Source organism: Neofelis nebulosa, chromosome 7, assembly GCF_028018385.1.
Source record: "Neofelis nebulosa isolate mNeoNeb1 chromosome 7, mNeoNeb1.pri, whole genome shotgun sequence".
Lineage (NCBI taxonomy): Eukaryota > Metazoa > Chordata > Mammalia > Carnivora > Felidae > Neofelis > Neofelis nebulosa.
This window is the reverse complement of record NC_080788.1, coordinates 53,768,922-53,794,595: the sequence shown is the minus strand read 5'-3', so window position 1 is coordinate 53,794,595 and position 25,674 is coordinate 53,768,922. Positions and strand designations below refer to the sequence as shown.

The following is a 25,674-nucleotide window of genomic DNA, read 5'->3' as shown; positions in this document are numbered from 1 at the left end:
GGGGTGGCTCACTCCTTCACATGTATGGCTCTGCCTTAGCCCAACTGGCTGAAGACAGGCAGGTGAGAGCCGAACAGTACCAAAAATTAAGTTGGCTCTCCCTGGGGTGGTGCCCTGACCCCAGCTGCCCTGGTCCTCTGTGCCCACAGCTGAGGCCAATGGATCTGTGCCCAGGTGGAGGAGGCACAGCGACAGTTTGTTCCTGCTGAAGGTCTCCTCTCACCCAGAGTCCCAGGCCAACACTCACATCCTTCCAGGAAGGGGGGTCCTCGTACCCAATTCCAGTGTCATCTTTTCCCAGGGCTGCATTAGGATTGGCACCGTGTGATTCCACAAGTGATGCTCAGAGGACCTGGATATCCTTACAACCAGGGCAGCATCTGGCATGTAGAAATTGTTCAATAAGTCTGTAGATGAATAGCTGAATGCATGATTCAGTGTGCTCTTTCTCATCCTTTGAGGCCCAGATTCTATCCGTTCAGGATACATACAAGGTGCAGATTCAGGAAGTACATGCTGAACTGAATGCACTCAAGCACCTCCCGAACTCAGCACGAGGTCAATGCCTTGCATTTCACATGGGGTTGCTGCCTGGCCCCCTGGGTTCTGCCTGTCTGCACCTCTCCATGCAGCAGTATCTCCTGGAGTCCCAGATGTGCCACCACCACCACCCCCACGCCCTTAGTGTTCAATTCCAGCAGGAACCCTCTCTCCACAGCAGCAGCACCCATCCCCGCCACCACCCCCGGAGCCTCCCCATTCATGTCCCTTCACGCTCACCAGCTATTTTAATGCTTTGGGAGCTGTTGGGGATCAGAATAGCATAGGCCACGTTTGTCTCTCTGGGTGATCCTCTCTCTCTCTGCTGGCAGCTCCCAAAGTGTTCACCGCAGCAGGCGCTTAAAACCCAGGCTCAGGCCAGCACACTGCCAACAAGGACACCGGCAGGGTGCCGCATTCAGAGCCCTGGGAGGATGCCAACTTGGTAATATGTGAAATTAGTAAACAGACTGATGCAATAAAAATGTCTGCCTTTGGAATTCTTCAATTTTTGGAGTGCAGATACAAAACCTAAAACGTCAAAAAAAAAATATCAGGCAATAAAATGGAACAAACTCCAGCCGATACTGGAAAAAAATAAACAAAATATGTCCTGAGACAGTGGGCATGTAAGCCTAAAGGGAAGAGACTCTTCGAAGGTGCTATAATTAGATTAATACAGCAACACATGAACCCTCAGCTTAGTGAGTTTACAGTAAGTAAATAAATAAATAAATAGATGGTTAGCTGTATTAGAGAGGTTGGAACGTATGAGAGAGAAGAAACCAGAAGGTACTTCTGGATGGGAGATGATTTGGTAGATAGCACTATGCCTTGCTCAGTGTTCTACTTAATTTTTTTTTTTAGTAAAATATAAATTTTGTACAATGACATTTTTGGATTTCAGTCAATTTGGAAGTGGAACAATAGGAAAGGGGCACATATAGCACTTATAGTACCCCTTACACATACTCTGTAGTAACTGTGGTTTTTATTTTGTTGTTGTTGTTGTTCATGGATTTGAGATCTGACACCTGAGTCAGGCCACATTTTGGATATCCACTGGTGCCATGGCCATCTCTGGCCCAGGGGAATGACAGTGTTGGGGAATGTAGTTGGGAGATGGGAGGGGAGATGGCAGATGTCTCACTCACCCTCAAGGACCCTGAGGTTGGACTCCCGAGCTCCGCTGGGACCCCTACTCAGATGGAATCACTGTGAGCTGAGAGAGTCCCACTCACATCACTCAAGAATAGAACTAGCTGTGGAGACTGTGTTCCTGGAAGTTACACAGTCTTTCTCTGTCTTTCTCTGAGACTTCCTGTTTTTATTTTTAAAGACTTTTAAAAATGTTTTTTATTTATTTTGAGAGAAAAAAGGGAGACAGAGTAGGGGAGGAGCAGAGAGAGGGGGAGAGAGAGAATCCCAAGCAGGCTGTGTGCCAGTCAGTGCAGAGCCTGATGTAGGGGCTCCATCTCACAAACCATGAGATCATAACCTGAGCCAAAATCAAAAGCTGGACGCTTAACTGATTGGGTACCCAGGCTGAGACTTCCTTTCTAAATTACACTTTCCCTGTACTTGTCTCAAAGGCAGTAAATGTCTCCAAATTTCATGACAACAGAAGACAGCACCACCAAAAGGTGTAAACCTTTTCAAATCAAGTCACCTGGTGCAGGAACTCCAAGATGCTGACAATGGCTGACCCGTGGAGTCAGGTTGCCAGAGCTGTGGCCATGGGGTCCCTCCCCAAATACAGGGAAAACTTCCTGTCCCCAGCCACTGTGAGGGCAGCAGGGTGTGGAGGAGACAGCCAGGCTCCCAGACTGCCTGCTGTCCCTAATGTACTCTCTGTGTCCGTGGGCTCAAGTGTTTACCCTCCTGGTTTCTTGGTGTGTTAAGTGGGGGAGCTGGACTAGATGATTCTGCTAATTTGTTTTATATTCTCAATTTAATAGTATCTTCTTCAGAATCAGAAACTGAGTTTTTAAATCCATAAAAGAACAGCACTGGGCGTATATGAGATACCCATAGGATGGATTATCAGCCTTCCTTCTCTCACACTGATTCCCCTCCACCCACAGAGCTCTCTTCCAGCTCTGTAACTGTCTGCTTCAGCAGTGGAACACCTCCTGCTCTTCCCTCCTTGAAAAAACCTGGGGCACTGACTTTCAGAGCCTCCAGTTTCCTTTTTGGTGGCTTCCCTCCAAAATGCCCCCTCCACCAGTTTCCTGGGGCCCTTGCCTCCTCTGTCAGAACCTCAGCCTGAGCTCACCACAGAGCAGGCGGTCAGCAGACTCGCCCCAGGGCCTCTCCCCATGCTGGCCTCAGCGCCCACAAACCGAGCTGCAGACTGCCAGCCCCAGCAGGCCGCCCTGTGCTGACACAGCTGTATGTGGGAGCTGTGCCCAAAACCCCAGGGCCAGTTTTTCCCGTGAGGCCTCACATCCCTGTCATCCACCTCTCTGTCCCAAAGAGAAAGTGGCTCATCCTTGCCCCAGTCCCACACATGCTCTCTGCTTCTTCTACTCAGATGCAAACACAGCCTGCTGTTCTCCCTATTACCCCCCCCCCCCCCCACACACACACCCTGAACATCCCTTCTATCCAGAACAACCCCGCCCCCCTGCCCCGCAAACAGGGCCTGTTCAAGGGCCTCCCACCTGCTTCACTTGTCTGTTCACTGCAAATCCCAGGACAGGGGACCTGGACTCCTGTGTACACGGTGGTATCCCTGGCACATAGTAGGAGCTCAATGATAAATTTAAACCTCAAAAAACCCATAGAGACCAGTCAGTCCAGGAAGTGATGTCACGGGGAAGGCAAAGGACAGACTCTTTATCACGGCATGCCTGCTTGCTTAGCGGAGGGTCTATCTTCTATTCACCTCTCCAGCTTCTTCCTCTAAAAACTCTGAGTTCCTGACTCCAGGCCACACACAGGTCTCAGCTGTAACAAGCTCTATCATTCCTGGGTCCTCTCTGTGCCTCTGCACGTTTCGTTCCCTGGTGTTTGGACATCTGCTCCTGCCTCACCCCATCTCCCCTGATTCCTAGTCAACCTCCCAGGCTCCCCGAAGGACTTCTTTTTTTAATTTAATTTATTTTTTTAAATTTATATTCAAGTTATTTAGCATATGGTGCAACAATGATTTCAGGAGTAGATTCCTTAATGCCCCTTAGCCATTTAGACCATCCCCCCTCCCACAACCCCTCCAGTAACCCTCTGTTTGTTCTCCATATTTAAGAGTCTCATGTTCCCCGAAGGACTTCTGACCTCTGAGCACCTGTCCCTGCAATCATGTATCCTTCTAGTATATTATCGCTGTGTAGAGCCATCATACACCAGCTGGATGAATGACTTTATTTATCACCAGTGTGTGAACTGCTGAGGGCAGGAATCATGATGTATTCATCCCAACAGCTCCAGCCAGGGATTGAAATGCAGAGAGTGTTCATTGCATGAATCAATGGCTATCAGTCTTGACATTTTATTGAAATGTACTCACACTAATGTCAGGAACAATAATGATAATCAGAACTAGCATGGCCCCAGGACACTGAAGCCTACTTCCTCCAGCCAGGGGCTTGAGGTTACCCCCACTGTGCCTTTTTCCCACCTGGGCATGGTTGCCAGGACATCACTCCTTGGGCTGACCAAGTCACTTTTTCTTTTTATTATTTTAAAAATCTATTTTCAAAGTGATTATGGGTACATTATTTTATTTTTTTAAGTTTATTTATTTGAGAGAGAGAGTACACTCAAACAGGGGAAGGGCAGAGAAAGAGGGAGGGGGAGAGAGGGAAAGAAGGACAGAGGGAGGGAGAGAGAATCCCAAGCAGGCTCTGCACTATCAGTGCAATACCTGACATGGGGCTCCATCTCATGAACTGTGAGATCATGACCCGAGCCAAAATCAAGAGCCAGATGCTCAACCGACTGAGTCACCCAGGCACCCCTTGGGTACACTACTTTATTTTATTTTTTAAAAATTTTTTTAATGCTTTATTTTTTAAGGAGAGAGAGAGAGAGAGACAGAGACAGAGACAGAGACAGAGACAGAGCATGAGTGGGGGAGGAGCAGAGAGAGAGGAGACACAGAATTCGTAGCAGGCTCCAGGCTCTAAGCTGTCAGCACAGAGCCGGACGCGGGGCTCAAACTCACGAACTGCGAGATCATGACCTGAGCCGAAGTTGGACACTTAACTGACTGAGCCACCCAGGTACCCCTGGGTACACTATTTTAAAAGTCAGGTCATTCTACGGCTTCTACAAAATGCAGCATCCTCTGGCCCACCTCTGATGCTGGCTCTTTAGACCCCAAATACTTCAAACTATTTTAGCTGTTCCAACTAATAATTACCTCTTTATATTTAAATTACATGCTTATCCTGTTAGCCCTTAACTTTATTTGCTTTTAACTTCCTATTTTGGAAAGTGATAAATTAACTCTCTTCTCCATTCATTTCTCCTTCCACTTTCCCATTTAGTTCTATTATAATATTTGGCTAACTCTAACTTCAGTGATTTACATTACCATGATTTGGATACCATTCATAGCTGAGTCATGTATGTTCTATCACTTCCATGACTGTATTTCCTTTCTTATTCATCTTGTTTTCTCAGAAGTTAAAAACTGCCTTGTTCTTCTTTGGTTAGTTTTCTATCTGCCTAGCCCTAATTGACTCCCAAAGTTCCTAACAGAATACAGAGTTCTCAGTAGGTTCTGACACATCAACCAATCTTTCACTTTAATTTTCCTTCTTGGAGACTCTTCTGGGAGCTTTCTGTGCCCTGGATCAACTCTGGGCACATTTCCCTCTAAGCCTGCTCCAGGCTGTCACCCGGTTCTCCCTCCAATCCTTCATTCCTTCTCTCCTGTGTCCATCTCCTGTTTTTGGATCTCATGGCTTCTTCTTTCTTACTCCCATTTCACTGGAATACTTTGTCTAATACAGGCACTAGCAAACTACCTGAAAGGGCCAGAGAATAAAGGGCCAAAAGGCAAAACAGATCTGGACACTTATATAACCATTTAAATGCAACCATTAAAAAAGATTAAAATGCTCATGGGCCACTCAAAATCAGATGGCAGGTGGACTTGGCCTGGGGGCCTCAGTGGGCTGACTCCTGATCCAGCAGCAACCTAAAGAAGGGAACACAGTAAGGTAATTGTCTGGAAACATGTCTTATGGTGACTTTATTCCACCCAACACACTTGACTGATGGTTGCAGTTCAGAACTCTACCTGGAAAATCATTTGCCTTGAGAATTCAAAGTCACTGTACTGCTGTTGTTCAGCTCTTCGTGTTACTACTCAGGAACGTAGTCCATTGGCAAAAGCCTGGCTTTTCTCTCTGGAAGCTGTTAAGATCTGGAAGCTGCTTTATGACCAGTCATGGCCACACGTCTCAGAGTTTCCACTGCCTTAGTCCCTCCAATGCCCAGGACGACTTGTGAGGTGAGTGGGAGAGAAGCACCTGGGTGGGAGAGGCTTCAGGGAAGGGAAGCATCAAGGATGAGGCAGAAATCTGGGGCCGGGGAGAGGTCAGGAGGAGGACTTGCTTCTGGGTAGGAGGTAAGAGGTCAGGATGCCTCTGCTAGGGAGCCAGCTTTTCTCAAAGTTTTGGACTCTTTAAGTGGGGCTCCCCTCCAGGTGAAGAGGCCCAAGCAGGCTGGGGCGGCCATGACTGGCAGACTTGTTGCAGGCCAAGTGACTCAAGAGAAAGGCCCTTTTTGTGGCCCCTGCCACATGTCCTGACTTCCTGATGACCTGACCAGCTGCTCTTAGTCCTTGCCAGCCTCCATCCTGCCTTAAGACAGTCTTGGCCCTAATTATCACCAACCTTTATCCCCTTCAGACTTTGCTCAGATTCCAGTCACTCTCATTGGGTTATGACAACTTGGCAGAGCTATTTTTATGTGAAAAAAACCTTTTTTTTTTTTTTTAACAAAAATGAAACACACAAAAGCAAGGATGGCTGGAACTAGACATCTTCATCCCACCATGACCTTCAGCCCATCACTGACCTCCCTCTGGGGGTGAATGGAAAGCCCAGTGTGAGGCTGTTTTCTCTAAAATGCCTGTTTTCTCATAAATGCCTGTTTTTTTCTAAGAATTCACTTCCTATCTTGATTATTCTGCCTTTTTTCAAGATTTTTTAAATTTATTTTTGAGAGAGAAATTGAGCATGTGCACATGTGCACACACACACATACACACAAGGGGGAGGGGCAGAGAGAGAGAGGACAGAGGATCCCAAGAGAGCTCTGCTGACAGGCTGACAGCAGCCAGCCCCATGCAGGGCTTGAACTCATGAGCCATGAGATCACGACCTGAGCTGAAGTCTGACGATCAACTGACTGAGCCACCCAGGCGCCCTATTATTCTGCCTTTCATATTCTCTGATCTCTCTTTCAAAAATCATGGTGGTCATATTCATTCACTTGCAAATGATAAGAAGGAGGTATGGTTGCACACACTGCTGGTCAGCAAGCAATGGCGAGGCCATGTTTAGGAGCCAAAATGGCTGAGTGAGCAAGCTCATCCAGCATGTCCATTTGGTCTGAGAGGCTCTGGTGCTCTGGGGCAGACTGCAGGCTTCAAATCTATGAGCTCATTACCACTCTGGTGGTCTACATTTCCTCTTCATGGCATGAGGGCTCACAAGGCCCAGGCTGGGTGGGCTCAGAGGGGACAGTGTGATGTGGGACAGGTACCAGGGAGAGGGGAAAGCCAAAGACGGGGAAATAGGTGAGCAGGAAGAGGGCTGAGGAAAGAAGCCTAGAATGTACCCCCACCAGGAGGAGCCATGAGAAGGACTCATGGAGGACTGGTCTGAGGAAGAAAGAGGATCACAGGAAGGAAGAGAAGGAAGAAGATGGAAGGACCTGAGACAAAACTGCAAGAAAGCCCAAAGGATGAGCAGTGGACTGGCCACTGGATCTCACTTAAAAGCAACAATCAAGTGAGATCAAACTTCCCTCTGAAAGTTATGCATATTCACTGCAGAAATATCTGGAAGAAGAGTACAAAGAAGGAAATTATAATTACCTAGAAACTCATTATATAGAATTGTTAATTCTGTTCCAGCCTTAAAATGTTAAAATAAAATTTATGTGTATGACTGAATGTAAGGGAGTCCCCTCCCCTTCTCTCTATACAAAAGGGTGTGTGTGTGTATGCATATGTATTTATAGGGGTGTGTGTGTATAAATATACATACATTTTTATATGTGTGTGTATACATGTATGTAGCACAATTGAGATAATAGATTACCAAGCTTTCTTTATACATTATAATGCAAACTATTTATTATATGCTCTCCAAATTAATTTTTAACAGCTGAATAATATCCCACTGTGTGGAAATGTGATCATGTATTTAATCGTTCAATAGCTATTTGAATAGTTTGTTTAGGTTGGATATGTAGGTTTGTTGCTGCCCCTTTTTGGGGGGTTGGTAGTTTGCAATAGTGAAAATTCACCACTTTCTTTATGATTTGGGGTAATCGCTCTGAATCTGTTTATTCATGTGTAATCTGAGAACAATAATACCTGCTTTATCCATCTCCTGGTTTTGCCATGGGATCATGTGTACGGGATATTTAATTGTTCTTATGACTTTACAGTTGTTTTACTCTGATCGACTTGGTGGCTGAGGAGGCCACAGAAGAGCTGGGAAAAGCTGAGGGGGGTAAAGTACTGGTCTGGGTGTGGAGGTGCTGAGTCGAAAGGTCTCCTGGCCTCTCCAGAGGCCCTAAAAGGTGGGATTCTTGCTTGGGAGAGAGGACTGGGCGAGAATGCAGCTTTGGGAATATCTGGCTTTGTGCTGAAAGAGTGGGTGTTCTCTCTCATATGAAAGTGTCAGGAGAGACCAGGCCAAGGCCTCAGCCTGAGGGGACACAGGTAGGAAAAGAGCATTAATGAGGGAAGCAGGAGGACCAGTGGAGGAAGGGTGCAGGAAACAGGTTTATATACAGTCAGAGAAGTCAAAAGGAAAGAGAAAGTCAAGAAATTGTTGTTGAATTCCCATTGGACACTCCTCTGGGCTCTCTAAAAGTTGACTCTGTGTTGACTGAGCTCTGCCCACCTTGTTTCACTGAGACTAAATTATGAAGTTAAATCCTAACGGTAGAGAAGCTAACACAGATGAACTAATTTCCATTTCCTTACAAAAACAATCAATATAAACAAAGATGAAAAACAATTGGAGAACTAGAGGTCAATAAATCTATCCCTGAAGCTGATAGCTGTTAAACTCAGGGTAAATTAACCTTTGCAATTATCACTGGGCATCTATAAAACCTGCTAAATATCTTTTGGGTATTAAGGAATATAAAAATCTTCTGAGGGCTCTGTGGAGGGCTCTCTGGATGCGGGGCAGGGGTGGGCCAGAAAGAAGGGCAGGGCCTGGTATGGGCCTGTGGTGGCCGGTGGGCAGATGTGTTTCTTGGGGAGAAGTCTCCGAAGAGGGAAAGGAGGGGAGAGGGTGGCAAGAACACGGTGGAAGGTGTCAGAAGGAAATAGAGCAGGGATCCTTTGATATCCCACCATCCAGAGTAACTCTGGTCCTATTTTAAACTTACGTATGTTTTTGGGGAAGGACAGAGAAGCCAGAGGATCTGGCTTCCAGTTCTGGTTCTGACAGTTTTTAGCCAGATGTTTTTAGTATTCCTGAGTAAACACTGCAGAAGGGGGACTTTTATTCTCTTATAAAGCCCCCTCTTTCTCCAAATAAAGCTCCCTTGCATCTCTTCAGGATTGCTTTCTGGCTCTGGAAAAGCACATCTATTCTTAGGGCTCAATCTAATTTTCTTCTTTGTACCGTTTTCACATATTCTGCCATGAGCTATGGCTTGCCTTTGATCAGAAACCAATGTTACTAAAAGGTGGTAAGAGACAGTGCTGGACACCCATACACCAGTCATCTAGCTCTGAATCTCAACTTCTCTTCACTGTGGGGCAGGCTCATCCTTGAGTTTTCTCTCATCCTCAAATCCAACTGGTTACCATTCTTGATCTGAAATGACTCAATGCTGGAGTGAAAAAAAATTTCTTAGGACTCAGCCTAAGCACTCTGATGAAGGGGATGTCTGTCTGTCTTCAGCACCTCCCTTGGCTCTGCTTTCTACTCCTTCCTCCAATCCTTTCCAATCCCAGCCAATCCTTGCCCATGTGTCATTGGGCTGATGCAGGCAATGTCTGCTGCTTAAAACAGGGCCTTTTTTTTTTTTAATTTTTTTAATGTTTTTTATTTATTTTTGAGACAGAGAGAGACAGAGCATGAACGGGGGAGGGGCAGAGAGAGAGGGAGACACAGAATCGGAAGCAGGCCCCAGGCTCCGAGCCATCAGCCCAGAGCCCGACGCGGGGCTCGAACTCACGGACGGCGAGATCGTGACCTGAGCCGAAGTCGGACACTTAACCGACTGAGCCACCCAGGCACCCCTAAAACAGGGCCTTCTGAAGATACAATGTCCTAACAGAAGGAGCCTCATGAAGGAACCTAATGGTCAGTGTTCTAGGCCCCGTGGGAGGTGGTGGGGGATACAAAGGAACCTGGTGCCATCTGCCAACTTAACTTACCTAATCTACCTGGTACAAGAGTACTATTATTGTTGTTAGACTGTCTTCATATACCCTGACAAGCTGCATATCCCTGAGCAAGTTACTTAACCTCCTTCTGTGCCTCAGTTTTCTGGTCTATAAAATGGGGCTATTTATAGTATCTATCCCAGAAGGCTGGTCTAAGGGTTAAATATCATATAAACAATCAGTTCAGTCTCAAGTGCCTTGTATGTGCTTAATTAACATGGAATAAATAAGTAAAATTCAAAACATCACTATTATTTTGCATTCAGTACTAGCCCTCTGGGACTGGACTCTGGCTGGCACATCCCCACAGCTTCTCATGTTGTTTGATATTTGCCACACCTTCTTAAACCCTACTTCCTCTCCTATAACCCCAACCCCAGTCTTCTCTCCCTGTCTCAGCGTTATCCTGAGGAAACCAAGGAACCAGACTTGAATGTGGTAGGACAGAGCTGCTCCAGAGGCTTGCCCTGCAGATGGCCCCATTACCTCCCTCCCATATTCTACGCCAAAATCTGTGTATCTTCCCAGCATAACCCACAGGCCCCAAATCAGGCATGCTGGACGTGCTCACCAGAACAGCCCTTGACAGAAATTCCCTCCCAGGCATGAAATTGGACACCTGTACCATAAAAATATCAACTGGGAACCTCCATAAAGCTACATGTCACCAAAATGTTTCTTTTCAGGGTTAGAACGGTTTCACAGAAAGCATATTTTGCTTTTGAGAGGAGAACCTAGAAGCTAGTGGCTGCTCCTGTGGTTTTTCAATAGTTTAAACCAATATTTGGACCCCACCAAAATGTCTCTCTCTTTTTTTATTTCTGGAGAACTGAGTTATAAAATACTGGTTTCTATTAGGGTGTGTCTAGCACTTTCTGTGCCGCCAAGCCTTCCATTTTTATAGTCTGCACACTAGTAGATTTTCCATGAACAGACTCAAGTTTATTCGCAGGCAATGATGTTTAGAAAACCCAATATGAACATGAAGACTGTTCTAAAGCAGCATCAGAATTTGGACCATGCAACTGCCTAAAAAAAAATTTCTGATGTATAAAAAGGTAATATATTTTTTGGCATGCCTTAATATATGTGAAGGACACAGATACTCATCCTCCTTATATGTTTTCTTGGATTAGGTTGGTACAGGAAACTTGTTTTTTAAATGGTTCTCTATCCTTTATTTCTATACTTGCACAGAATACAGCCCAAACACCCACCTACACAGACATTTTACATAAAGAGTTGGAAGCCAAGTGACCGAAAAAAACAAAATCAAATTATGTATACAGTGACTTTATAGAGATTTGCATGTGAATTCAAGTGAGAGCCAATGATAACTCTGGAGGAAAAACAACCAGTTAGAGGATGGTGCTAATGGAAAGTGTGACTATAATTTGATTTTGTTGACAAATAAAAAAGCAGGTACCATATTTTTTAAAAGAAAAATAATGTAGGAAATAAGGCTTTCTATTTGCACACTCACACACATTCTTGCCCCATCTCTAGAAACTTACATGTTGGATACAACCACCATCATGACACCCAATTTTACTTTCTAAGTATGACAACCCTCTTCCCACGAGTCCTCCAAGGGGATCCCCATTGAGTCAGGCCAGGCTCCTCACAGGTTCCCTTCTTCCCTTCCCTCTCTCCTCCCCCCATCTAAATCCTTCACTCTTTCAAGGCTACCCTCAATGCCCATCTCCTCCATGAAGCCTCCCCATCGGAACTCCAAACCACAATGCTCTGTGCTCCAAACTCTATACCATTTATTGTTGATGCCACCCAGTCATGCAGATTCAGTTATGGATGGCTGCAAATTTCTAGAGGGCAGGGTTACTTCTAATTCCATTTATGTATGCTACCATAGCACCCTGCACCACTCAACATAACACAGATGATCAGTCAATATCTATTGGATTGAGTGGATTGAATAACTGGGTGCAGAGCTATGAGGTCTAGAATGGCTAATTTTGTCTGGCAATCTAAATTGTCCTAATGAGGTCTAGATAAAATTTACAGCTCGGGGCGCCTGGGTGGCTCAGTCGGTTAAGCGTCCCGACTTCAGTTCAGATCACAATCTTGCGGTCTGTGAGTTCGAGCCCCGCGTCGGACTCTGCGCTGATGGCTCAGAGCCTGGAGTCTGCTTCCCATTCTGTGTCTCCCTCTCTCTCTGCCCCTCCCCTGTTCATGCTCTGTCTCTGTCTCAAAAATAAATAAACATTAAAAAAATTTTAAAAAAATTTATAGCTCAATGACTATCTCCTGAGCTTTGCTGGTAGACAGGGCTGCCATCCCTAATGAAACATTCTTGAAGAATTTGGGGGACCACCCGTGGTGGATGCTGCAACATACTGCCCAGGTTCCTCCTCAAGAATGGAGAACCAAGAACTTCACAAGCTGCTGGGGGCATGGTCTGCAGACAGCCCTCAGTTGATGGGAACAGCTTCACCCCAGGTTACACCCTGTTCCTTGGGATGGCCTGCATCTAATGACTCATCACTGTATAAGGGGATATGAAGTCCTGGCCCCTCACCCCAACTCAGAATGGTTCTGAAGGGCTACTGCAGCTCCAGAGCTGGAGGCTATTGTTGGGCGTGCATTGAAGCTCAGTTTCTCACTCTGCCTAGTCCAGTGTTCCTCCCTTCCCCTCTTCTCCCCCAAATAAACTCACTGCATGCTTCCTGGGGAACCAATCTACAACATCATCCATCCATCTGTCTATCCATATACAGGCACACCTCATTTTGTTGCACTTTGCTTAATTCAACCTTGCAGATTTTTAAAAATATTTATTTATTTTTGAGAGACAGAGAGCAAGTGGGGGAGGGACAGAGAGAGAGGGAGACACAGAATTCAAAGCAGGCTCCAGGCTCTGAGTTATTAGCACAGAGTCTGACATTGGACTTGAACCCACAAACTGGGAGATCATTACCTGAGCTGAAGTCGGATGCTCAACTGACTGAGCCACTCAGGCATCCCCTTTGCAGATTTTTTTTTTTTTTTTTTTTACAAACTGAAGGTCTGTGCCAACCCTGGTGGAGCAAGTCTATCAGTACCACTTTCCCAACAGCATTTACTCACTTCATGTCTCTATATTACATTTTGGTAATTTTTGAAGTATTTCAAACTTTTCATTTTTTATTATATTTGTTATGGTGATCTGTGATCAGTGATTACAGCTCACTGAAAGCTCAGATGATGGTTAGCATTTTTTTAATCAATATTTTTATTTTTGTTAAAGTTTATTTTGAGAGAGCACACGCACACACATGCACAATGAGTGGGGGAGGGCCAGAGAGAAACAATCCCATATGGGGCTCAAACTCATGAACCGTGAGATCGTGACCTGAGCCAAAGCCAAGAGCCGAATACTTAACCGACTGAACCACCCAGGCACCCCTACCAAAGTATTTTTGCTACCCTAAATTGATTTTTAAGTTAAGGTATGTACATTTTTTTTAAAGATATGATGCAATTGCACACTTCAGAGACTACAATATAGTGTAAACATGACTTTTATATGCATTGGGAAACCTAAAAATTCATTTGACTATTGCAGTATTTGCTTTACTGCCAGGATCTAGAACCGAACCTGCACTATCTCTGAGTTATGCCTCTATCCATCTATCGATGTATGCATGCATTCAGCCAGCCAGCAACCTACCAGTCTGTTTAGGGTCCCTGGGTGGTGCTGGTAGGAAGTGATACAGGTGAAAAAGACCCAATCCTTGCCATTAGGGAGTTAACAATCCAGTACAAGAGATGAGAGATGTACAAGAATAACCATAAAGCAGACAATGGAAAGTGGCTGTTACCAAGACAGAACGTATAAACAAAAATTTGGCTGGCGTGTTATCCTAGGGCAAGGGGTCAAGAGTCTTCATGTACTGGTGTAGGCTGTGGCCATCACTATAGATGTCCTGTCTCCCCATCAGATCTCAAACCCTGGAAGACAGGATGGACCCTGCCATTATCTCTCTGCATCTCCCATACTTCCCAACACAGGGTCCCAGATAGTGCAAGAAATCTTAAAACACAGAAGGAAAACAAAGCACTGGAGGAAAGCTTTGGCAGTTCCACCTTATAGGAAAGGTTTCTGGCTGTCTGGCCTTTCAGGGCAGACTTCCTAGGAGGCTCCTCTAGATGCTCTTCCACTTATTTTGTCCATAAAATCTCAGGAACATGAAGGCACAAGACAGGGTCCCGACCCTTAAAGCAGTTACAGCCCAGAGTGTAGATGAGGCAGAGGCTCCTGAAAAGGTCCACAAACAGGAACAAGATGTGGGACTATGACTAACAGGCAAGTGATACCTCATCCTCAGGTGGTCCCTGTGCCAGGTCGGCCAGCCCATCAATGGTCAATCTGTCAGTCAACAAAGGTTACTCAACAGTCTCCTTGAGGAACCTAACACTGAGAATCAAGAAACTGCAGAACCTCAAGATCCCCTGAAACCAAGCATGATTTACTGTCTTCAGGGGAAAAGTGCCTTTAAGGAAAGCACCACTGCTATGTGCCTGATGGAAGGACAGGGGCTTGGAAGCCTGGGCTGGGGAGTCCACCTCCTGGATTTCCCTGCCTCACCCAAGTTGACACGCTAGTCTCCTTTCACTCTCCCTCTCCTTTCACTGCTTTTGTACAATCTGTCGGCAGTGTCTGTTGTTTGTTTCTCTGATGTGGCACTGGCCTCCTTCCTCTTCTGCCTTGCCTTAGAGCCACAACCTCCTCCAATACTGTGGCCACCCCTGCTAGCTGAGGCTTCAAGCCTAGGCAGTCCTTATACTTCAGGTCCAACAAATGTGGCTCCCGAAAACCCAACTTACAGTCAGTCATATCTCTACACAACAATCAGCTCAATGGGGGCTCCTCTGGCACCATCAGGACCAAGTTATTAAGACCCTCTTCCATGAGGCCCTCCCCTCACTCATATAACTTTATTTCCCAGTACTCCCTAGTATATGCCCTTCACTCCAGTTACCTCCCTGTTTGTGCCTTTGCTCAAGTGGTGTGTGACTTCTGGAATGCCTTTCCTCCTTTTGGCCACCTATTGAAGCCTACCCACTCCTTGCCACTTTATTCACAAAGACCAAGCTTAGGACCTAGGCAATGAGAAGGATGGCAAATACAAAGTTGGGGGCCTGTTTTCCCATTTCTTTTACTGTCTTGATGCTCTCCTACCACATCCTGACTCCACTGCATGGACATGTTTTTTGTAGCACCTACCCAGCTGCGAAGAATCCCCATAAGCTTGATTGCCCTGGACCATCTAGCTGCAGGTAGAAGGAGCTGGTCTGTCCTCAGCTGGGTAGACTATCTTGGTCTTACAAGCCAGAAAGGGAAAAAGCTGACACCACTAATGTTTACTCACTTGTTGCTTCTTAGGAAAGACTCTTAATCACTGCTGAGTTAATATACCAAGTGCTAGAATTTCTGAGAGATGGATGGTGGGTTTGCCAAACCACAGACTGCCAAGTTGGGTCTCTGGAATGAATCCAGTGTTCCATAAACCCTGCCTCTTTTCCAATCATAGAAAGAACCCAAAATCAAAGAAAAGTGGGGTAGAGTTTCAGGCATAGAAGTATCATCCTGTGCTTCCTGAAAAACAGAAAATGCAGTTGGAGACAAATCTCATCTCCCCCCTTCACCCTCTTATGTGGGCACTGCATTGCTCGATGAGAAATCTGCACAGCAGGCCCCGGGGAGAGCTTTAGACAAGTCTCTGGAAAGGGGTGCAGTAAAGAGTAGGTGGTCCTCAGAGATTTTCTCACTCTTCTGCCAATTTGTATCTTGGAAGGTGACTTTCCAGAAATGGAAAGGAGAATGGCAAGGACCTCCTGTGCCTCTTGCTACCCTGAAGGAAAAAGGTTCACTGGTTGGAAGGGTTATCTCTTCTTCTATTTGAAGTGGCATGAAAGTGGCTAATTTCCACATTAGCCAGTGGATTGGGTAAAGCGTTCTCTGCTTTGTACAACTTTACCTAGAGCTGGAGGAAAAGGGGTGTGAAAGTAGTATTTTGAATGTCCCCATCTTCATTCCTTGAGCTGGAAGATGAAGAGGATAAGAAAAGGTAAATCAAAGATAACCTCCCCCCAAAACCAATAAGCAAGCGCGCGCGCGCACGCACACACACACACACACACACACACACACACACACCAGAGAGAATGAGAGAGTGAAAAGGAGAAAATTCAAAACAAATCTGCTCAATTAATGTAATAGTAATGCCAACAATACTAATTGTTTTACACATGACTACTGATTTACATTTTACAAAGCACCAAGGTACATTATTTAGCAGTATTCTTACAACAAATAATCCAATCAAATGATAATCAAAATAGTGGCTACCATTTACTGAATGATTACCAGGAACACTTTTCATGTGGTATTTTTAAAAATTTATTTATTTATTTTGAGAGAGTGTGTGTGCGCAGAGACCTACATGAGGATCTATCTCACACACCAAACCATGAGATCATGACCTGAGCCAAAATCAATAGTCGGATGCTTAAGTGACTGAGCCACCCAGGTGCCCCTTCGTGTGATATTTTATTTAATCCTCCTTGTGGTACTAAATGTCATCCCCATTTTGCAGAGGGGGAAACAGGCTTGGAGAGGTTAAATAACTTGCCCAAAGGTAGAGAACGGAACCTAGGTCTTTCTCATCCCAGAGTCCAGGCTCTTGACTTTAATAAGGTACCTCTCACAGGGATTTTTCACAAGTTCGAGAAGGGAAGGCCACTGAGGAGGAAGCAGCCCTTATCATCTCAACACAAGGAGACACACACATGAATACTCCAAGAAGTCCCACTTCCTCTGCTGTCCTCTGTTACAAACTCATCCAGCTTGTAGAGATACAGGTCCACAGATGAACGCCTCATTCCTTGTAGAGACAAAGGTCAACCCCTGTGGATAACATACCTGTCATTTAACCTGTATCTGAAGCTGCAGCAAGGGTTTCCATTTGACAGGATGTAGCGACAGCAAGGCAATGAATTAGCACCTAGTTTTGAAGCTTGTTCACGAAGAATACTTTAAGACTGAGAATAATGAGATGGAATGCCATTTAGCAGAATGGCTTGTGATATTCAAATAAATGTTCAACTTGGGAGATTCAAGCACACACAAAAAAAGAAAAAGTGACTGTAGAAAACACCAAGGTGCAAATGAATGGTGACAGCTCAGAGTTGGCTGTCCTCTTATTCATGGGACCCATCTGACCTCCATGGTAGGGTTTGCTGTTAGCAGTGCAGAGACCTGACACAATGCATACATCCGGGATACTCTGTGCTGGGTAGGCTTGGGGAAGAAGCAACAGGACCCTTAAGAATTTCTTCCCTCCCCTTACACTCAAGCACCAACTCTTCTGGAGTGTCTCCTCCTCTTCTCCCTCTTCTTTCTCTAAGCTTCCTTCTCCTTCCCTTCAACATCAACTTGCACAAGAGATCTGAGGGTGGGGTGGGGAGAGCATGTTAATTCCTGGGATTTTGAGACAGTAAAGTGTCAAGGTCAGCACCCCCTACCCCTCAGCTTTCCAGATATACTTAGATACATACAAACACACTGAAACTTTAAAATGATGTAAGGAGATCCACAAGCCCCCCTGTGAAACAAAATCGTGGTGCTTCATTGCCACAGAAGCATAGAGGCAGCAGAAGGCTCATGTTTATTGGTTATATCCACATATGCCTACACAAAGGAGGTGGCCCTTGCGCGCGCGCGCACACACACACACACACACACACACACACACACACACACAGGAATCCTCATACACTGGCATCTTGGTAACGCGGCCTTTCCTCTTTGCCTGCCTCATCTCTTCCCCACCCAAAGGTGTTGACCACAGCTGCCCTGTGAAAGGCTGAGGGGTACCACGCAGTGGGAAGGGAATCACTCTGCCCTTGGCTACTGCCTGCTGTGAGGCGTGGGCAAGGCACTTAGCCTCTCTGGACTTCCGTAAAATGGAGATAATAACCACCTGGCTAGATGCTGTGAGGATGAAGGGGAATAATATATGTAGGGCCTTTGGCACAGCGCCTGGCCCTGTGCTGCCTGATTCCTGAGCCTGCCTTTCCTACACCCACGCCTGGGCTCATAGTGCCTCCTGGCACTTGGTCCCCACTCTCAGGATGCTGGTCTGATACAGGGAAGAGTGGGGACTAGTCTAGGACTTCGGGTGTGTAACAGGAGAGTCTCAGCTCACAGGTCGGCCGGTAAGGGTGTCTTTCAGGGCTCCACGGGTGCCGCCAGCCACGGACAGGTGGGGAGGGTGATCAGGTCTCCGGTGCGCGGACCCGTGGGCGGCGGGGCGGAGCCGGCGGTGGAGGTGGGCAGAGCCCAGCGGTAAGTCGACCCAAGGCTGTGGGTGGCTTCCTCCTGTTGCTCAGTATCAGGGAGAGGCGGGGGAGGACATTCATTTTTTCCAAAGTAAGCATCCACCCATTGCTTCGATAACTATCGATTGTGAAAAGCCGGCGGCGCCTCTTAATGGCGAAGCCCTGCTCCCGCGCGCCCCCGCGGCTGTGTTCCCGGACCCCCTCCGCCGGAACCCACTCAGCCGGTGCCGGGCAGCGATGGGCGAACCCTTCTGCACCGCTAGTGCAGGCTCGGGAATTGCAGCCACTAGCTGTGGTCTGACTCCTGCCAGTCCACCCGCGGGTCCTTTCCTTTCCGGAGTCCCCTGTCGCGCCCTCGGACCGTGTCACCTGTTCCGCAGCGTCCCTGGCGCCCCGGGTTCGAGGACGGGGTGGGCGCTCGGAAAGTTCTTTCAAAGGGCAGATGTGTTGCGACCCTCGCTGCAGCAAACTACGGGACGCAGATTTCCCGAACCTTTCCCCACCCCCACGCAGCCCGGGCGACCCGAGCCCGCAGCGGGACGCAGCTGCGCGGAGAGCCACCCGCAGAAGCACCTCTTCTTCCTCCCGCGCGCCCAAGTGCAGTGAGGGAGAAAGCCTCACAGCAAACTCATAGCGCGGAGCAATCCCCAGTCCTGGCCTGGAAGAGATCGGCCTCCCGTCCGGCAGCTCGGTGACATGCTCGCGATTTCCTGCCCCGGCCTCCCCTCCTCCCGGTCCCGGCCCTCCGGGCTGGGCTGCCGCGTCCCCTCGGTACCTGCGGCGGTCACGGGCTCGCCCTCGCTCTGCTCGCCGGAATCCGAATCCATGCTGCGAGCTGCCGGCCGGGCGTCCGCAGCCGCCCGCCCTCCCGTCTGCGGGACGCTCGGGGTCGGCGTCCGGGCTCCGGCTGCCGCGGCGCACTCGGTGCGGGCAGCCGGGCGGCGGCAGCCCTGGCGGCGCTGGCTGGGCAATGCGCGGCGGCCACGGCCGGGGGTCGACTCCCCAGAGGCGAGCGCCGCCCGCGTCCCGTTCCCCGCGACCGCCGGCCGGTGCCTGCGCGCGAAGCAAGCGCGGGGCGGAGGGTGGGAGCGCGCGGGGAAGAGAGCGGGAGGGGGAGGGGAGGCGCGAGCAGGGAGGAACGGGAGCGTCCGGCCCCGCGGGTTCCAGACCGGGCTTAAATACCCCGGGGGCGGCGCCGCTCCTCCTACCCGCGCCCCGCGCCCTGGACCTAAGGAGCGCGGCGAGGTCGTGCAGGTCGGCGAGGCCGAGCGGTCTTTTGCTGGGGGCCAACTTGGGACGATTTTGAGGCGAGAAAGCGCCTCTACCGAGTAAGGAGAAGGAGAGGTTCCGTGTGGGAGTCCTGGGGTTGCCCGGGTTCGAGTCCTCCAGCTCGGAGACCTTAGAAGAGAGACTCAACCTCTCTGAGCTGTTTCCTCACTTGGCAAATGGGGAAAAGACAGTTGCTTTTTGTCGGGAATGTTGTGGGGGCGTAAATAAGATCATGCACGTGAGGAGCCGAGAACGGGGCCTGGCGCTTGGCGAGGAAGCGAACAGCACCGGGCAGGTACGCTTGCTCCGGCTGCGCGTCTCCCCCGCGTGGGCGGGGCGGGCGGGGCGGTCGCGGCGCGAGGCCGGCGCTGGGAGCCGCGCGCGTGGACACGCCCTGCCGGCTCCTGCCCGCCGCTTCGCGCCGCGAACTCGTGCCAAGACCGGGTTTGAAACCTTGTCTTTCTCCTTAACTCGGAGTGCTCCACATCCTCAATATCCCCTGCCCTTTCACTTTCTAAAGAGGTATTTGCGCATTTACTTCGTCATTAAGAGAGGAAACTACCATACTAGGGAAAACGCCCAGAGCAGGAGCAGTAAGGCCTCAGGAGATCCTTGGTTGTTAATTCTCAACCATCCGTGCAGTCTTCCTGTCTCCCTGAATTATCGGCTCCAACACTTATGTAACCTCAGGCCAGCTTCCCTGTATATTAAGTTCCACAGAGAATGAAAACTAACTTTATTGACCTGAGCAAAATGAGATGAGGAAGAGAAAGTCTACTAAAGCCATTTAATTGTTTCCTATGTGCATTTGTTTAATCTGCACAGTGACCCAGTGGAGAGTTGAACTATCTGCAAATGCTTTTCTGGAGATTCAAATATAGTCGAAAGTTGGACATTTCGTAGAATTCGACCTATATTATTATCCTCATTTTATAGATATGGAAACCGAATTTCAGGAAGAGTAGATAACTTTCTTGTGGTCTCAGGTCCAGTAAGCGGGTGGGCTGGGACTTGAAATCAGGCTTATCTGATGTCCAGATAGGCTCCTAACTGGTAGGGTATAGGGTCACAGGTGAGTTTGGCCTGTTGGCTACCTGAGGGCTTCCTCCTTTAGTGAAGGTATGGGCTTCACAGAGTACAAATAACAGTTCTTCTACTTTGTCCTCAGAAAACATTTTCTAGATGGCCAAACTCAGGACTTTAGTTGACAAAAGTTGGATGGGTTTCCATAGAACAGTCAAAAGAGTCTCATACTAGATGTGTGATCTTGGGCAAATGGCTTAACCTTCAGTTTTCTCATGTGCTGGCATCTCCTTCATAGCGTGGTTGTAAGGGAGTAAATGAAATAATGTGTGTGGAGGCTATTACTCAATGCCTGGCACACAGCTAATGTTTGGTAAATGGAAAGTACATTACTTCTTAGATCTAATGGATTCCATTTAGAAAAAACAATATTTTAAAATCACATTTTTAAGTGAAAAGAAAAAAGTACCAGCAACATTTGGATAAAAGTTGATATTCAAAAATAAATAGCTGGGATCATTTAAAAAGTTTGCTATCATAGCTTTGCATTCTGAAGGAAAAACAATGATGGTAGCATCAGAGAATAGAGCGTATTGGATTGGAAAGAACTCCAGCTTCCTCTGAAAGCCAAACCTTGATCCAACAATAGGAAATGTGAAACTTTCTTCCCTTAGACCTTCTTTCCTGGCATTTGGTAGAGGATTTTTTGGTTTTTGTTTGTTTGTTTTAGTGGACAGGTGGTCTGGGTTGAAGGGTGAGATAGACAGAATCCCACTCAGGTAATAAAGGAAATAGGGAAGCTCACCACTGGAACTTGATTAACAGTAAACCAAGTATGGGGAGCACACATTTATGACACATAGAGGCCCACCAGCCATTGGATCTTTACTGAATAATAAGTACATTTCTACTCAGAGGTAAATTGCTGGGGGTAGGGGATGCTGGTCAAAGTGCTTTTGGAAAGTCTATGATGTGAGTCTTCAGAAAAACAATACCTATTCATTTATCTGTTCCTATGTTCAGTCATAGTATATTTCTGCAAAAAAAAAAAAAAAAGGCAGACATAGAATGAAAAATTGAAAGTGGAATTAAACAATGGAGAAGAGAGATCCAAACTAAATAAGGTCTCCATTCCAATTTCCTATGATATACAGGCTGTTGTCATGGGATAGCAAGACAAAGGGAAATGACTGCTGGCATGCATATGTGTTTAATGAGGAACATTAGTGGAACATACCTTATCTGTCCTCCCAGTGTGGAAAAATCTGTATAAGAGAAGGAAGTCCTTAAAATAGCATATCATGGCCATCACCCCCACAAAAACAGTGAAATCTGAGGTGCTGAATCTCCTTTACAAACCAATCCTAGTATATTTCTTTAAAAAAAAAAAAGGAGGAAAGAAAAAGCTCTTAGAAAAGAGGAAAGGATTTCCGTAGTTCCTCTGTGTATTTTTAGACGAATGGCATCACTTTGCAGACTTGAATCTAGAGTCTGAGGGTTATAAACCACTTTCCTCAGTGTTTCCACTACATCTTTGCAGTCTGGCTGCTTTTCAGACACAAGTTTCTAACTCTTAGTGGTCATTCCTTAGCTTCAGCTAACGAAGTCTTTTGGCTTTTTAAGGAACTTGCCTGTCTGGTGGGAAAAGCCTATCTACTTGTAAGGTGTCAAGAAACAGATAATAAAATAGATCCATTTCTGCTAACACAATAATACTCTTTAATCTAAGCCAGTGCTGTGACTCATCTGCCTGTCTCCTTTTGTGGGATGGAAAGGGAGCTGTCTGTAAACCTTCGGGCAAGCAGCCTGGAGAGGGGAGGAGGTTCCTCTCACACGCTAGGGCTGCTGTTCTGCTTCAAAACCCTACAGAGCTCTGGAACTGCCTTTTTTCCTAGGCTGAAGCAGCCCTTGGTATTTCAGGATGAGAGGTTGGCCAGGACAGCCCCATTTTAAATACCTTGTCTCAAAGTGGATGCTGGCACCAAGGAAGCTTCTGCCCAGAGCAAGGGGGCCTTCATGGCTCTCTCGGCAAGCTGTACAGTGAGGTCTGAACTGGCTTTATATCCATCTGGTAGAATGAGGTGCCAGAAGACAGCCTTGAAAGAAGGGGCTTTTCCTTTTCCTTTTTTTTTTTTTTTTTTTTTTTTGGCTAGAAAAAATAAAGTTTTATTGTTCTGCATTCCTTATTTCAAAAGTATCACTGTAGAAAAATTAAAAATTAAAAAAATAATATTTCTACCAGTTGCATAACTGTTAACACATCTTTTGAGTAATTTCTCTCCTTGTGTATGGCATTCTCCTTTTTTAACTTGCTTTTTCCTTTTAATAATATGTTGTGAACATCATTCCATCTACTTTTTGGAAACACGATTTGCACAGTATTCTGTTGTATGGGTGTATCATAATGTAGTGAAATAGTGCTCTAGGATTGGGCATTTAAGTTGTTTCCAAATTTCTGCTATAATTGACAGCTCAGTAAACATCTTCATCTCTAAATCTTTGCATACATCTTTAATCAATGTCTGTAAACCTTCAGCAGCCTCATTTGTTCTTCTTGGGAGAGAGAAACAACACAGAAAATTGTAGCTAACAAAATAATTGCTGTATGTAACTCAAGACTTTATGATTATCAAGAATTTTTGTGGGCATGATTCCCTCTCAGCACCCTGGGTGAGTTATTTGAGTTCATTCTTGTATTTATCAAGCATTGATTGAGCCCAGAGGGGATCCCTATCGGTTGAGGACAGGAGTGGAGATTTCCCTTTCACGTTGTCTTTGTGGGCAGTGTGTCCTCTGCACAGCTCTATCCAAGTCTGGACACCTCGTGGGAGGCAGACTGTTGGGCATCAGGCCGTTCTACGTTCTTAGCTTTTGCCCTCATGAGCTGCCTACAGGATAGCTTCTGGAGCAGCTAATGCAGTTATAGTGACTCTAAAGCACTGATTCAGAGGAAGAAGGTAATTGAGAAAGAGGGGAAGAGGAAGAGAAAGAAAGAAGAAAGCTCTATGGGCCCAATCTCTGTTGTGCTCTGGCCCAGCTTTCTATGGGCTTATTTGCAAGTCTTTTAAACAGCAAGACCAGGATCATAGGGGTCAGCCCTTCTGGGACTCTCCCTGGTCACATATGGTGTCTGGTCCCACTTGTGGCATTCACAGTGGGGGCTGCAGGATGTGACTGTGCTGTACTGGAGCTGTTCTTACAAGGATCCACAGGGCTCCTATGTGGGCACCCTAAGTGACCACTTCACCTGTGCCCAGTGCCTTCCCATCATCATGTGGCATGGAAAGGGTCAAAATTGTTCCCACTGAGGGGAAGACAGTTAAGACCCACACGGCTTAAGCAGTGACAGAGTCCTTACAGTTTTCAGGAAGATAGAAGAGAACTCAGAGACTGCAAAGGGGCAGTATTGCCCAGTTTTCAAAAGGAAAAAGGAATAGGTTCCAGGAATAACAGATTGGTGACATTTTTGGTGCCCTCTAGCAAAAGTCTGGAACGAACAGGGTTATACACACTTAAGAAAATGATGATCACCAGTAGCCAACATGGGTACATTATCCGTCTCATCAAAATAACCTTGTTAACTTTCTTTAAACAGGGTCACTAGATGTCTAGTGACATCAAGATAATTTTATTCAACTTCAAAGTAGCAAATATTAGTTGAGTACCCTTTTTGTGCTTCAGGTGCAAAGTGAAGGGAACTGGCTGCCACACATACCATATATTGTTATTTAAGTAAAGACTTTGATGAAATCTTGCATAATTCCCTTGTTGTTAGGTGGATCTAGAGCTGGTTGAATGATCCTACCCAGTGAGTCTTGATTCATGATCCTGAGTTAATTTGGACCGAAGTCTCCAGTGTAAATGACACAGTGCTCTGTCCTTGGCTCTGGTCTATTCTACTTTGTTATTTTATTTTTTATTTTTTTATTTTTTAAATGTTTATTTTGAGAGAGAGAGACAGAGAGAGAGAGAGAGAGAGAGATATTATGAGCAGGGGAGGAGCAGAGAGAGAGAGAGGGAGAGAGAGAATCCCAAGCAGGTTCTGCATTGTCAGTGCAGAGCCCGACACAGGGCTTGAACTCACAAACCACGAGATCAGGACCTGAGCTGAAATCAAGAGATGCTTAATTGACTGAGCCACCCAGGTATCCCTACTTTTTTTTCTTTTTTTAAATCAGTGATTTAGAAGATGAATTAGGTTCTGCTTATCAAATATGTACCCTTCTAGGACAAGTCAGGGAAGACATGGAATCACATGGAAAAGATAAGTGGGTCTTGGTGGTCCATGAACTCAATGTGAGTCAACAGTGGGATAACAGCTATGTTGCTAAAACAAGGGTGGGCATAATCCTGTGTTTGAACTGATGTTATGGATACCTGGGGTCTTATGAGCATTTAGTACCACATTTTCAGGAGACATACCAGGGAGCTCCCAGAGAAGGGGAATTAGGACAATGATAGAATGGTTTCCAAACCATTCTTTGTGAGGAAGTTTGAATATCATTCCAGGGAAGAAAGAAAACAGGGATGGGTGTCCTCAAATGTGGAAGAGACCTGGACTCTAGGCTGATGCAGGATCAATAGATGGATGTTATAAGAAAGTAGAATTTGGATTTTGTGCCAGTCCTGGCCTGCCTGTTCTCAGATCCATTCCTTGCCATTTCCCTGCTCTGTATGGAAGAAGTGCTGATCCCTGCAGTCTGTGTGTGCCAGGGATATTCTCTCCAATTGTCTGTCCCTCAGATATTGGCACCTCCTCCATGGCTGCATCTCCTCCGTGGCTCTTCCAGCTCCTACCAGACGGACTCACTGTGGTTCCAGCTTCCATCAGGTGACCACAGCCTCTGGGCTCCACAACGGCACCTCCTCCCCTTTGTCCCTCTAGGCCATGGCAGTGGCTTCCT

At 46.6% G+C, this 25,674-nt stretch overlaps 1 long non-coding RNA gene across 1 annotated transcript in view; it reads left to right on the top strand.

Moving 5' to 3' along the window:
* Positions 1-19,599: 19,599 nt before the first annotated feature.
* LOC131516573 (uncharacterized) overlaps positions 19,600-25,674 on the top strand; it is a 127,267-nt gene continuing 121,192 nt past the window's right edge. Inside the window, exon 1 of the long non-coding RNA XR_009264155.1 lies at positions 19,600-20,042. This is a non-coding gene — a long non-coding RNA (uncharacterized LOC131516573). The remainder of the gene's footprint in view (positions 20,043-25,674) is intronic.